The sequence below is a fragment of the Dipodomys merriami genome, unplaced genomic scaffold (genome assembly GCF_024711535.1).
Source record: "Dipodomys merriami isolate MVZ:Mamm:240054 unplaced genomic scaffold, mDipMer1.0.p SCAF_15, whole genome shotgun sequence".
Taxonomy (NCBI): Eukaryota; Metazoa; Chordata; class Mammalia; order Rodentia; family Heteromyidae; genus Dipodomys; species Dipodomys merriami.
In genome coordinates this window covers 18,357,453-18,372,923 of record NW_027202826.1, presented here as the reverse complement: position 1 = coordinate 18,372,923, position 15,471 = coordinate 18,357,453, and positions in this window count along the sequence as shown.

Here is a 15,471-nt window from a genome sequence, read left to right as displayed (position 1 = left end):
CAGAGTTTAAGCCCTACAACTGACAAAAAAAAGATTATGAAATAAACTTGTTACTTTGGGCATATTATTTGGTTGGATTAAGAAGAAAATTGGGAAATTTAAGGTAAGGATGCATTTTTCAATGATTAACTTAAAAAGCTACCAATTGACACAATTGGAGAAGTATATTGTCGCACAATTGGGCTATTTGTCAGTGTCTATTAATACTTTATAGAATATTACCTTTATAATACTCAAAAGTACAGCTACAAACACACTTATCATAGTGTTCAGTTTAATAAGGTAGAAATACAGGTCTCTTAAGTCTATTAATATTTACTTAATAATGACTCCATTTAACAAAAAAGAGTTGTTGTTGTAGTTTGATATTAGCATGTGTGTATGTGAGTGTGTGTGCACATGGAATATGTGTTAAAAATTCTTAATTAAATATCTGAGTGCCAATGGTTCATGCCTGTAATCCCAGCTACTTAGGAGGCTGAGATCTGACCATCACAGTTCAAGCCAGCCAAGGTAAGAAAGTCCCTGAGTTCCTTTGTTGTTGTTGTTGTAATCTTATTTTTTTATTGTGAAAATACTGTACAGAGGGGCTACAATTATATGAATAAGGTAATTAGTACATTTCTTATCAAGCATTGTTGCCTCCTCCTTTGTTTCCCCTTCCTATCCTTTCCCATCTCCCCCCCCCCCCCAGGACAAAGTTGTAAAGTTTGTTTTTCAGCATAACGTCTTGTACATCTCATTGTTGCAATGGGTTCACCTGTATCCTTATTTAAACATTTTGTTTTTTCTCTTCCCCTCCACAAATTATACCAACATCAAATACAGTGAAAACAGGGGTTATACCATCGGGAAGGGACATACAAAGCAACAAAGAAATCATCTTATAAATATGTTAGAAACAATACAAGAAAGAAAAAAAACATTTGAGTCCTTATCTTGGGGTTCATTTCACCTAACATCAACTTATCTGACCTTTTCTGCTTGACTCAGACATATACTAGTTATTGCAAATAAGGGAAATCATGGGACCTATATTTCTTTGGGCCTGGCTTACTTCACTTAATATAATTTTTTCCAAGTCTTTCCATTTCCTAACAAATGTCATTCTTTCTGATGGAGGCATAGAATTCTATTGTGTATATATACCACATTTTCTTGATCCATTCATCTACTGAAGGACATCTGGGTTGGTTCCCTATCTTAGTTATGGGAAATAATGCTGTAATAAACATAGTTGTGCTGGTAGCTTTAGTATGGTCTTGTTTGTGATCATTCGGGTAAATGCCCAAAAGTGGGATTGCTGGGTCATAGCGGAGCTCTATGTGGAGTCTTTTGAGGAACCTCCATACTGCTTTCCAAAGTGGTTGAACAAGTTTACACTCCCACCAACAATGCAGTAGGGTTCCCTTCTGTCCACATCCCCTCCAGCATCTGTTGTTATTAGAGTTCTTGATTCTAGCCATTCTAACTGGAGTGAGGTGGTATCTCAATGTTGTTTTGATTTGCATTTCTTTTATGGCTAGAGAGGTTGAGCATTTCTTCATGTGTCTATTGGCCATCCTTCTTTCCTCTTCAGAAAAGTTTCTCTTTAAGTCTTTAGCCCACTTATTTATTGGGCAGTTGTTTCTTTGAGGATTTGTTGTTGTGGGATTTAATTTTTTGAGTTCCAGGTATATTTTAGATATGAGACTCTTGTCTGTTGTATGGCTAGTGAAGATCTTCTCCCAATCGGTGGGCTTTCTATTGATCTTGCTAGCTATGTCTTTTGCCATGCAGAAGCTCTGCAATTTTATGTAATCCCATTTGTCCAACCTTTCTTTGATTTGTTGTGTTTCCAGGTCTCTATTCAGAAAATTTGGGACTGTGACAAGAAGACCTAGGATTTCTCCTATTCCATCCTGTAATGTTTTCAGAGTGTCTGCTTTGACTCCGAGGTCTTTGATCCATTTGGAGTTGATTCTGGTGCAGGGTGATATATTAGGATCTAGCTTTAGTTTTCTACAAGTAGTTAACCAATTTTGCCAGCACCATTTACTGAAGAGGCTGTCTTTCTTCCATCTATTTTTTTAGCTCCCTTATCGAAGATTAGATGGCTATAGGTCTGCAGGTTCATTTCTGGGTTTTCAATTCTATTCCATTGGTCCTGAGGCCTGTTCTTGTGCCAGTACCAAGCTGTTTTGATTACTATGGCTTTGTAGTAGAGTTTGAAATTTGGTATTGATATTCCTCCAGCACTGTCCTTTCTGTTAAGGATCGTTTTTGCTATTCGGGGTCTTTTATTGTTCCATATGAATTTTTGGATTGCCTCTTCTATTTCCTTGAAGAATGAGGTTGGAATATTGATAAGTATCGCATTGAATTTGTAGACAGCCTTGGGAAGTATTGCCATTTTCACTATATTGATCCTTCCAATCCAGGAGCATGGGAGGTTTTTCCACTTTCTAAGTTCTGTTCCCTGAGTTTCTTATCTCCAATTAACCACCAAAAAGCTAGAAGTGGAACTAGCTCAAGTGCTGGAGTGTCAGCCTTCAGCAAAAAAGCTCAAGAACAGCCCCCAGGCCCTGAGCTCAGGCCCAGAATTAACATACACACACACACACACACACACACACACACACACACACACACACACACACACACACACACACACACACACACACACACACACACACACCTTAATTTGGAACTGATTTTCATATAGTGTGAGAGATAAGGGTCTATACAGGATCTCTGGGAGATCTGTGTGGATATCTACTTTTCCAACACTATTTGTTGAAGAGACAATCTTTTCTCTAATCTTTTTTGGCTGCTTTTATAAAATTCACATGGCTATACTAATTGTTGGGTCTTCTAATCTATTTCAAGTACCCATACTATGCTGTTTTTTCTTATTAGATATGGCTCTGTAGTATAATTTGAAGTCTAATATTGTGATATGCTCTTTTTGCTCAGGATTGCTTCGGGTATTTGAAGACGTTTGTGCTTCCAAATGAACATTAGGGTTAAACTTTCCATTTGGAGTAAAAATGACATTTTTAGAATTTGATGAGTATTGTACTGAATGTGTATGTTTTTTTGATAGTAAGGAAATTTTCATAATATGCATTCTGTTGACCTCCATGAAGATGAAGTCTTTCATATTCCAGTGTGTTTATCAATATCTTTCCTCAGTGTTTTATAGTTTTCATTGTAGAGCTCTTCCACATCTCCTTTGTTACATTTCTTCCTATTTAATTTATTTAAGGCTATGCCAATGGGATTGTTCTAATTTTTTCTCATTCTGTTTATTATTGATAGGTAGAAAAGCTATTGACTTTTACAATATTGATTTTTCTGTTTGCTAACCCTAAATCTAAAGTTTTTCTATCCACTAAATCTCAGATCTAAGACTTTTTATTTCTTTTTTGGGGTCCGGTCATGGGGCCTGAACTCTGGGCCTGGGTGCTGTCCCTCAGCTCTTCAGTTCAAGGCTAGCGTTCTACCACTTGAGCCACAGCGCCACTTCCGGCTTTTTTGTTTTTGCTTATGTGGTGCTGAGGAATTGAACCCAGGGCCTCATGCATGCAAGGCAAGAACTCTACCACTGAGCCACCTTCCTAGCCCCTCTAAGACTTTTTGTGGACTCTTTAGGCAAGAAACTTCAAAACTGCTAGAGGATATCATAACGTTCTTGAAGATACACACATTAGCAATACTTTTCTTAACGGAATCCCAACTAATCTAAAAGTAAGAGCAAGAGTTGGAAAATTAGATTCTGTCAAATTTAAAAAGCTTCTGTACAGTGAAAGAAACAATTTACTGAAGCAAAAGAAAACCTACAAAATGGAAGACAATATTGTCAGTTATTCACAGGATAAATGATTAACATCTAGAATACAAGAAAAGTGAAGAAAAGATCAAACACCAAAAGAATAAATAATATGGGCTAATAAATTGGCACATGAGCCAACAGCTTTTCAAAGAAGTACAAATGGCTAGAAATACTCCACATCTTTACCCATAAAGGAAATGAAAATCAAAACTTCATTGAGATTCCATATTAAGACATTCAGAATTTACTGTTATCAAAAAGACAACAACAAATGAGGATGTGGGAGAAAACAAGACCTTCACATACTTTTGTAGGAATGAATATTAGTAAAACTACTATGGAAATCAGTCTGGAGTCCCTACTAAAACTAAAGACTGATCCTGTTACACATGATCCTGTTACACCATTCCTAGGCATATAGTAAAGGAATGGAAGTCAACATACATTTAAAACACTGGCACAGTCACGTTTATAGCACTGTTATTCAAATTAGCAAAAACATGGATCAGTATAGATGCCCATCAACCACTGAATGGATAAAGAACACAACAGAGTATTGTTAAGCTGTAGAGAAGAATGAAATTGTATCATTTACAGAAAAATACTCAAACTAGAAATCATCACATTTAGTCAAACCAACCAGATTAAGACAGTCAAATAGCACATGTCTTCTCTTATATACAGATCTAGTCTTAGTCTTTAAAAATAAATGACAGAGCTGGGCACCTGTGGCTCACATCTATCATCCTCTCTACTCAGGATTGTAGTTTGAAGCCAGCCAGGACAAGAAAGCCCTGGAGATTCTTATCTGATTAACCACAAAAAAAGCCAGAAGTGGAGCTGTGGTTCAAGTGGTAGAGCACTTAACCTTGAGCAAAAAAAGCTCAGAGATAGCATCCAGGCCCTGAGTTCAAGCCCCAGGACAGGCACACAAAAACATAAAATTAAATAAATGAGTAGCAGGAATATAAAGTAGGTTCTTTTAGGGGGTAGGACCAATGTGGAAGGGGTAAGAGTGAAAGAGGAAGATGAGAGGTAAATATGGGTAAAGTATTTTATATACATGTATGGAAACAGAACCATGGAGCCTGTTGAAATTGTCCTACGATGGGAGAAAGGGAATCCTGAGACTAGAAGAAATACGGGGATAAGCTTGAATGAGGTGCATTGTATGCATATCTAGAAACATTAGGAAGAAACCTCTCTGTACAACTAATATATGCTAACAAAAATGGGGCGAGATGGAAAGCCTGTCTCTCCAACTTTCAAAAAGAAAGTTTAAGAGCATGTGGTAATATTTCATTTCTGGAAGGGGCAGTGCAAAGGGTAGTTTGGGTGCCTTACTGAGATTTTATTGGCTATTGATAAAATGCAGAAGTACCTGAGAATATAATGATTTATAAGGAATATAAGAAGTTGGATAGACAGAAGAAATTGGGAGCTTCCATATTGGGACATAACATAGGTTAAACAATTCTTTCCATAGATTGCAACATGTCCTGGTAACTATGACCCATTTTTACGTAAGAAATATTTCCCCATGAAAAGGGACTTTAATTCAAAAGATCAAGTGACTCTTGCAAATTTATCTTGTGAAGTTATTTCAAAACAATATTAGTTTTCAGGTTTATGATGCTGAAGACTGCTAATTCCCGATGGACATTATCATAAATTATTTTGTCAATAATCAGCTTCCTCCTATAGTTACCTAAAAATGATGTCCTTTAATTAATACAAATGCTGATATGAAATGATTTAAACTCAAAAGGCAGAAAATACTTATTTATAGACTCATTTCCTGGAACACCCTTGTTACCTGTGATTTCACCTCCAGTCAGTACCCAGCATTTTCTTTCCTGATTCTTTTTATAGCTAAAATTGTTCATACTCCTATATAATATCTAAGAGAGGCCTCCTAAACCAGTGTTCATCTGCCTCTTGCATTTATGTTTGCTGATCTATTTGTCCCTCAATCCCTGCTAGAGTTGAATTCACTTCATTAAGGACAATAAAAATCTAGATTCAGGATATCCAGGCAACCAACCTTAAGCCTATGACTCTTCCTATTCCTTCAACATTGCCAGAGGTTACAAGAAGCAACTGATGCTCTGAGCATTTCTCCCATTATGCATATAATTAGAGGATACAGCCTTTCAAGCTCTGTATTGAAATGGTACTTAGTAGACCATTCTGTGCCCAGTGAAGGTTATATAAAAATGTATGCTGATTAAACAGCTGGATTGAAAGGAGTATTTGTTTCTCACTGTGTCATGCATCCAACTCAGTTAATGTAACTTGAGGACAGGCAAAGAGTTGAATGACATCACAAAGCATGTTCTTGGCAAGCACTCTTTTCGATAGTCAAATGTTTTATTTTAACATTTGGATTTACTTTTCTTTGCTGTGAATGAACAAGAATCTTGTTTAAGGTTTAACTCTGTATGTTACTTAAAAAATAATATGTTCTTGAATTTGTGGTTGCACACTGGAAAAAAACAAAATAGATATGGTGTCTTAACTTTCTAACATTTTATAGTGCTTAATGCAAGTTTTGACAAACAACCACATAATTACATAACTACTCAGCAAGCATTAAATTCAGTACTATTCACCTATCAGGATGTGTTATAAAACAAACTTTCTTATCTAAACAAAAGTGCAGATATTTTACTCCATGGATTACAGCTTCAGTGGCCGCATGGTATGGTAGTCTGATGGTTTGATCCCAGCTCCATCTTTACCTCAAACCCTCAGTACTTGTTTCCTGAGACTCACAGGGCTACAACTTCCTTCCAAAGGCTTTAATCAGAAGGAAGACTTTCAAATGGTCATAAACTTGATTTCTCTTCACTTTACAAAATGTACTGAGGAAGAATAGCTCCTCACTATACACAGTTTTAATAGGCTTTAAATTCAGTACTTCAAACTGGGAGATTCATCTAGCACACTATTTCTGCCAAATTGAGAATCCTAGACACAGGGTCTCTAAGGAAGTCACTGAAAGTTCTGGAAAGCATTGGTTAATGGCAAAAGAAATGCTTAAGTAAGTCAGCTTGATCAAGTAGCACATTTCTCAGAGAAACAAGAGGCTTGAGTTCTAGGACCTTGACCCTAGTCAAAGCAGGCTAGCAGACCCTGTTTTAACTCCACTTGCCCATAAGATACCTCTCATAGCACAATTCAAATCTCATGTGGACTGGTATCCCTTTAAAATGTACAAAAGCATTACCACGTTTTAAAGCTGATTTTCCCCACAACTTGAGGTCTGTTTAGTTTGAAGAAAACAATGTCATCCTTTTTCCCAAGTTCTTTCAAGCAATGAAATCATGAAAATGGTCCTGTGAATTTCTTACTCTGATCATCTTAAGGGTACAATGAAGAACCTGGCAACTTCCCAACAGCAAGCCATTGTACTAGAAATCAATCAGCGCATGCTCACCAGGCTGAGGACTTTTGTGGAGGAGGTTAAAGATGTTTCGTTGGTGTCTGTACATTAGGCAATTTTCATGGGAGCATACATACGAGTCTCAAAAAGAGAAAATGAATAATTCCCTGAAGTCTCCCCACTCCACTTCAGGAGACCTCTAACACAAGCTCTTGCCACCTTGTAATCAGGAAACTTTTTCTCCTTGACCACGTTTTCATAATGGAAATATCACCAAGAGTCTAGGCTTAGTATTTTGCCTTGAAGGTATGTCAGCTCTTTGACCGCACATATGTGAATAAACTCCTAGCCCTTCTTGAGTAACTCAAACTGACACCATGAAACTACAATGAGCCCCAAATGGGTATACTTGCTTTTCTGATTTGTGACCACACTGTCCCCTAAAAGCTTAAACTAGAAACCACAGAACCATAGCAGGGTCTTCATTCTGCACGAATCTCCACAGTCAAGACCTCCTGGTGTTACTCCCTACATATAAATTAGTCTCCTTATTTTCCTTACTAGTGTGTTGATGTGGCTCAACCTGCCTGTTTTTGCCAAGATTTCTCCAGTAACCACTGAATGCAACAACTCTGCCTGATGTAGAATGGCTTCACCCATGTCCATCATTTTGTCTCTTCTTTAAATGTCCAAGAGCAAAGGATAGAGTCATGCCAACCTCTGTCCACCATATTCTTTTGCCTTGAGCTCCATGGTATATAGCATAGACAAGATGTGTCGCTGGGGTGAAAAGAGCCTGTTCATTGTGGACCAGTCCCACTTGAGCCTTTGTCATTTTGTTTGAGAATGAGAGGGCCTGCCACTACTAGAAAGGGTGGAGGTAATGCCAAGCATGGATGTGCTCAGTGGCTAGGGCTCAGACCATACCTCTACCTGTCCTTCCTTCCATCAGGTAGGAACTCTGCTGAAACTTTCCTAGCCATTTCTTTCCTGTGAGAAGAAGAGGGTACATTTTTCATTCATTATTTCCACCTCAAATCCAAGTCAGAAGATTGAGGGTCTAATTACTATGAGCCTAACTGCTTTACCATTCATTGGCAATAAGCTTAGTAATACTTTGGGGATCATGACATTCTTACAGATTTGCCGAGTTAGTAAAAACACGTTGGTTTCCTCCCATGTAGTTACCAAGAGAACTTTGGGAAATCCTGTGCACTTCGTCCCTTATGGGCCTTTCTCTATGTTTTCCTCACAGTCTCCAGGTAAAGCATCCAAATTGCAAATCTGACCGTGCCGCTCCTTGGCTCAACAGTCAGTCAGGGACTTCACTTTGCCTCCAGGACTCTTCACAGGCTTCAGAGCATCTTCTGATGGTCTGGGTGACTCCATTGTACCCTGCAGAACTCCCCATGCTCAGGCAGCATGGAAATGCTTGCCTTCACTGCACTAGCCATGCTCAAGGGTTTTTCTTCCTTGCATCCTGTCTTGCAGGGCCTCTTCCTGCAGTCTGCTCCCTTCGTGCCCCTTCCGTCTTAGTAAATTCTTGCTCATACTTGAGAATCCAGTTGGTTCCTCGGGTAGCTGTCTTCTGACCTCTGTGCTTCCCTGTGTTTTCTATTGCTTGGGTACCATCTTGGCCTTGTGTGTTGCATGTCAATATGCTATTCACATATCTGTTGTTTTGCAGGTCTATTCATCTATCTCCAGCTGCTGGCAGAGGTATCAAGAGTAGATATCAAATTGTGTTTCTGAACTACATGTATGAAATGAAGGAAATTCCTTGTCTCTTCAGGGCTTTGAAAAAAATGACCAAATAGGACAAAGAAAAAAAAGCAAGGAGCAAATTCATTTTCCAGCTGTCTTGTTTATTTTTTTCCTCTATAGTAGAATTCAGGAAAATAAAGCCCCAGCAGAAAATTTTGTACTTGACAGAAACATAAAACCCAGAAACACAGGGCCAGCTGAACAACTTACATAATGCACCTACGCCCACTTTGGTCACACAGGACTTGTGTGACTTGAAAAAGAATCTCAAGCAAATTTACAGATTAGGGGGCATGGCTGGAAAAATTGTTTAACTCCCTGCTGTGACTCCAAGTCCTTCTCTTTAGACATGAGTTAGATTTATTCACGGTTAAACAATTCCTTGCTCCTTCTATGGGTACTCCAGGTCTTCTCCGCAACTCCTTATCTGCAGGTTCTAAATAAGGGAACATTGAAAGGAAGATGTACTTCAATGACCTGAGAACGCTTGCTTTGGTGGTTGCTATCAGCTTCATTGTCTATATTCTCTCTACCCCTGGTGCCACTGAGCTTCTAACAGAGTAAGTCAGAAACTTGAATCCCCACACTCTTACTGTATATTCATTCTTGAGTTCTCTGGTAAACAATTCCAGGGCAGAACCTCTGCCAGTCAGTATTATAACAAGGAGCAGTCAACATATTGGAATTAGAGTTTCAATAAAGATAGTTTAGTTGTGTTTTTCTTTTTCTAAAGGTGTAAGCAATAATATATCCTGGATAATAATATATCCAGGATCTTGTAGAGTGAGAAACTGTTACTGTCCATAAGTCTGAAGGTCAAGGACAGGGAAAAAAGTAGTGAGAACACAGTAAGAGCTGGAGCTGTAGACTTCCTGACAGAAAGTGGCCAAAGTAAGGGTAAATTGGTGTGAAATGATTCACCAAGCAAAGGCAGAGGCTAACTCATCAACCTTGATTGGAATTCCTCTAGATCCTTCATGAACTTCAGGTTTTAAAATCATTTGTCTACCAAACAAAATTGTAAAGCAATAACTATGATTTCATTGTCATTAGTAGAATACAACGAGTCACTGGCTAGTTTATCAGTGTAGAATTACAAAAATTACCAGATTGGGTTCACATAGCCCAGCTGAAAGAAAAACAACAATTTGACCTTTTCACTGATTTCTGAATCTTATGGGGGGGGGGGGAAATAAAGCTTGCTCAATACATAAACTAGGTCATTGTCCTTGGTATTGTTTTCTCAAAGCACATGAAGGAAGCATGAATATGGCCAAAATACTCCATGTCTATGTGTGAAAAGACAGCAGGGAAACTTGCTGAGATTAGTTTGGGGAATAGGAAAAGGTGAATCTGTTTTATATCAGTCTTGATATAATCATTTTATAGGCTACTTTGCTAGGATCAATAAATTTGCCTTCAACTGTCCTAAGTTTCAGCTCTTACAAGTCCAATGTTAGGTAGTGTAGAGTCCGAAGTCATTTTCAGAACTAGCATGAGCTGGTTTCTCTTTTGATAATTTGCTGTTAGGGAGAATACTTTTTGACACTAACCATTAACTTTTAAACTATAATCAACATTGTGGATGATTAGCTCAACTTTCAGAAAGAAATTGCCAAGGCAAACTTTAGAAATCACCAAAACAAACTTTGTTTAGTTTTAACAGAACTAAAACATCCAAGCCTATGAGCTCTCCCTGGGGAAGTGGGTGGATGAGGGATTTCAGAAACCCTCCTCAGCTTCTTTACAACTTTAGAGAACAAAAGCCAGCTTGCAGCTCAGGGGCAGTAAAGGCGCATTTGCACATTCAGGAGCAGTTAGAAGGATTCTCACATTCAGGAAGAGTGAAAGGAGCATGTACATAGTTCTCAGCGAACTTGGTGCTGGTCTCCGTGGGAGCACACGGGTGCCCCTTGCCTTAGTTATGGTGCAGTATTTTTCCTAACTCTACTGTTTGCACTCTTACCCCATCTAGGAGGTCAGGTATGTCACTCACCCTTCAGAAGATGAGGAGTCTGCCCTTGCTTCTTCGGTTCTCCAGACACATTACTGTTGTGGCCTACCCATCCTGCCCATCTGTGTGCACAGAAGCATCCTAAATGCTCAAACTAAAGGTTCTCTGAGCTGTTGGGATTTCAGGCAGAGAAGCTACACCCAGGATCATCGCCTATGAATGGATCCCAGGTAGTCAGAGAGGTCCTGAAGGCGTTGAGATGCTATGGTAGCCTCTAACTCAAGTGAAGGGGGGAATAGGTTACCCCAGGGCATGGCAGCCAGGGGAAAGATCCCCTACTAGACTATCCTGACATCTCTAAAAGCTTTCTTCTCCCAGGATGCAGCATTAAGCTCATGCAGGCTGAGATGTGTGGGGTGATTGTCCAGATATCATCTCAGTCTGTTAAATTACCATAATAAAACAACAGAGATGCATGACTTATAAACAACAAGAATTTATTTCTCATAGTTCCAGAGTGGGAAGTCTTAAAGCAAGGGGCTGGCAGACTGAGTGTGTGGGGACAGCTTCCTTCAGGCACATCATGGCTGAGTTATCACTTGATGAAAGGGTAAGGGAAGAAAGGGTGATACTCACGTTGCTAAGATATCTGTCCATCTGACCTAATCACACCCTCAAATCCTCACCTCCCAAAACCATCTCCTTAGGGACTAGGATTTCAAGTAGTAATTATGGGTGAGGGACACAAACACACTGACTATGGAAGGCCTCTTAGGCCTCTTTGCAAGGATGATAGTTCTGCTAATAAAGTGTCTGACCATGGACCCTTATCGCTGCCTCCAGTCTTCACCTTCTAAAACTATCTCCTTGGGTGTTAGTGTTGCAAGATAGGAATTCTGGATGGGGAGCACAAACATTCCAACTATAGCAAAGAATTCATCAGTAAAACTACAATAAAGATTTATTGAATCTTTATACTACTTTCTGAATCATAGCAAGGGAAAAATACATACTTGCTAGTATATAATCTAGGTCTTTGTCCTTGATATTGTGTTCACAAAACACATGCCCAACCCTTACCCCTATTATGTCCCAAGGACAGGGATTATCACCCTTACAAAGAGTCTGTCCCCTTATCCTTTTACCATGAGATAACTCAGCCATAAAGTGACTGAAAGGAGCTGTCTCCAGACATTCAATCAGCCAGTGTGATGTGAGAAATGTTAGATTAGAAATACGCCATTTGTCTTGAAACTACTTTCCTTTCTATAAACTATTTTGTAATGATTAAATAGTAATAGAAAAAGATGTGTGTCTCTTTAAACAAATTTTACATTTGCATCTATATAAGAAAATATGTAGCCAATCTAAAAATAAAGTATAAAATGATAGTAAAAATAACATATTTAGAGAATATTATTGTTGATATTTTCTTGACATCAAATTATATAAATAAGGTTGATTCTCTACTTTATGAGTCTAAAATAACATCATGTAAAATTTCCAATATAATATAGAATCATTTTTGAAATGGCTTCAGTGACTTTTAATATGACTGATATTTAACTAAGTTTAATTTAGGCTTTTATGTTGCTTCTTATTTCTTACTTACAGGTAACAGATAAATATGTCTATACATATATAAATATGTTTACATATTTATTTCTGCATAAGAGGCATTAAGAAATAGAGCCACTAGAATAAATCATCTGTTTTTTTAAAGATTTCTGATGTTATATATTGCCCAAAAATTTCCAAATTGCTTTTGCAAAAAGTAAAACAAGTAATATTCCTATAAGCAGATTGTAAAAGAGCCTTCATCACCTATAGTTACTGATGCTATAGTTGCTGATGCTGACCACTGTAATTTTGAAACTCTGCTTATTCATCAGGTTAATTTGGTTTAAATATTTATACTCATTAGAAGAATTCATAAGAATTCTCTTATGAAGAGAATTCTGGCATGGTTACTGACCTTTGGTTTTGTCACCTTTATATTTGCCATCAGCTGTGACATAGACTCTGGTTGTTTGGTGGTTAATTGGAGAGAAGGTCTTGTGAACTTTCCTACTTTGGCTGGCTTTCAACTATTATCCTCAAATCTCAGCCTCCTGAAGTTTAATCTTCTATAGTCAGCATACAATGTAGGTAAAATAATGCTGTTCCAATAATCTCATGTCCTTAAGGGTGTCTATTCACTTATTCCTCCAGAAAATGTTATAACATCACTTTCTACCTCACTTAGAATAATACATGACTTGTGATTGTAATTTAAAAATGACAGGCATTATGTATGATAGTTTTTGATTCAACAGGAGAACTGAGAAAGATAATCTATGTTCACACTACGTGCCTATGAAAATTTGGATTATATTTTTGTTTTCCAGTTTCAGAAAACTGTGGGATTTTCAATACTTGGGGAAGAAGATGTGTTAGGGAAGCATAAAGCATTCTTTCAGAAGTGTGTGTGTGTATGTGTGTGCGCACACATGTGTGTGTATGTGTATGTAAGAGAGTTTATGACAAGGAAGAAAACATAACAAAATGAACAGAACAGACACATGCTCTGGCGTGACCCTAATCCAGAGGCCTTTGCCCCTCAATCAATGCATATACGTGGCTGCTTCAGAACCTAATAACACCTATAGCGACTATTGTACATGTAGCTGTTCTATGACTGCAGAATGAACAAGGGACAGATTGAAGCCCAGTCATAAAATATGGTAATTGCATAAAGAGAAAATGCAGAAGAATAATTACTGAAAATGAAATTCTTTTTTCTTAGTTATCAATAGCATTCTTCTGTATTGTAATAGCTTCATCATGGCTTTGTGTGTGTGTTGATGGTGTACTTTGATCATATTCAACCATTACCCTTGTACACTTCTCTCTTTTTTGGAAATAAGTCTGACTACATAGCCCAAACTGGCCTCAATCTTGCAATCCTCCTCCCTCAGCCTCACAGATACCAGAGTGACTTAATGCCCCCTTTCTCTCCCCACCCCTGCTCCCACCCCACTTCCTTCTTTCTTCCTTCCTTTCTTGCTTCTTTTCTTTCTTCCTCCCTCCCTCCTCCTTTCCTTCTGTGCCAGTACTGGGGCTTAAATTCAGGTACTGGACACTGTCCCTTAATCTTGTTCTTTTAGTTTTTTTGCGGGGGGGGGGGTTGTTTTTTGTTTGTTTTTTTGTTTTTTTGCTGACTACTAGCACTTTAGCTAGCATTCGAGATTGAAATGCAAAGATGGAAAATAACATGGATTAAAAAGATTATTGCCACTGGATTGATTTATTTTTATAGCACAACCTGATTTCTCCTGGGGGCTCTGCACATACATTACACTTAATCCTTAGTTAAACCCAATCATCATGAGAATAGGATGTGTGTGTGTGTGTGTGTGTGTGTGTGTGTGTGTGTATTAGTTACAAGCAAGCTGTTGTAGTTCTGCTTAGTCATTGGAGCAATCTGGTATTTTGTGTAATTAAATGAAAACCAAAATAATGAACAAAATAAATATTTTTGCAATAAAAATAAAGCTGATTTTGGCAATTAATTGCTTAAAATATAAATGAGACATTTCATAACCAATTTTTTGGTTTTTCAAAGTGATGAGGCTTATCTTATTATGATGTGAATTAAAGAAAATACTTTATTGTTATCATTAAATTTTATTGTTATTATTAAGGTGTTGCACAGAGGGGCTACCATTTCATAGGTCAAGTAATGATCGATTTCTTTTGGGGGGACATTATCACTCCGTCCTTGGCTTCCCTCCAGTGTTCCTCTCCTGTCCCTGTCCATAAGTTACACAGGTCATTTTCCACATAGGTTATACTGAACAGCATGGTTGCATTTCTTTGTTCATCCTTCTTTCTTCCCTCCCTTTCTGCTCCTCACCCTTTACCTCCTTAAAAGAAAAATCCCAAAGCAAGAAGATAAATAAATACCACCACCATCACCACCACCAACAACAACAAAAATCCATGTTATCTACTTTATAGTTTAAGATAAACCATCAACATTCCTGCTAAGATGGAGTCATTTTGGTTCTCACCATCTTTTTTCACTTTTCCTCTTTGTCTTGTTTTTCCCAAGGACCATGGTTCTGTTAGGAAATCTTTTACAAGTTTTCTGTGCAATTCTAGATCTGTCTTCCTTTCTGTCTTTGATCCCTTGGCACTTTGAGATCTGTTCTCCTATGCTAGATGAGTTGTTTCAGAATATATATATATATGTATATATATATATATATATATATAGGCTATTTGAGAACTTTTTGAAATTATTATCTGTCTGTTTTTCAAATTTGTACTTTTTTATTGTGAAAATACTGTGCAGAGGGGTTACAATTACATGGGCAAGATAATGAGTACATTTCTTATCAAGCATTGTAGCCTCCTTTGTTTCCGCTTCCCATGCCTTCACATCCTTCCTCCCCGCCCCCCCTTTATCCTCCTACTCCCCCCCAACCAAAGTTGTAAAGTTTGTTTTCAACATAACAACTTGTACATCTCATTGTTGCAATGGGTCCACCTGTATCCCTATTTAAACGATTT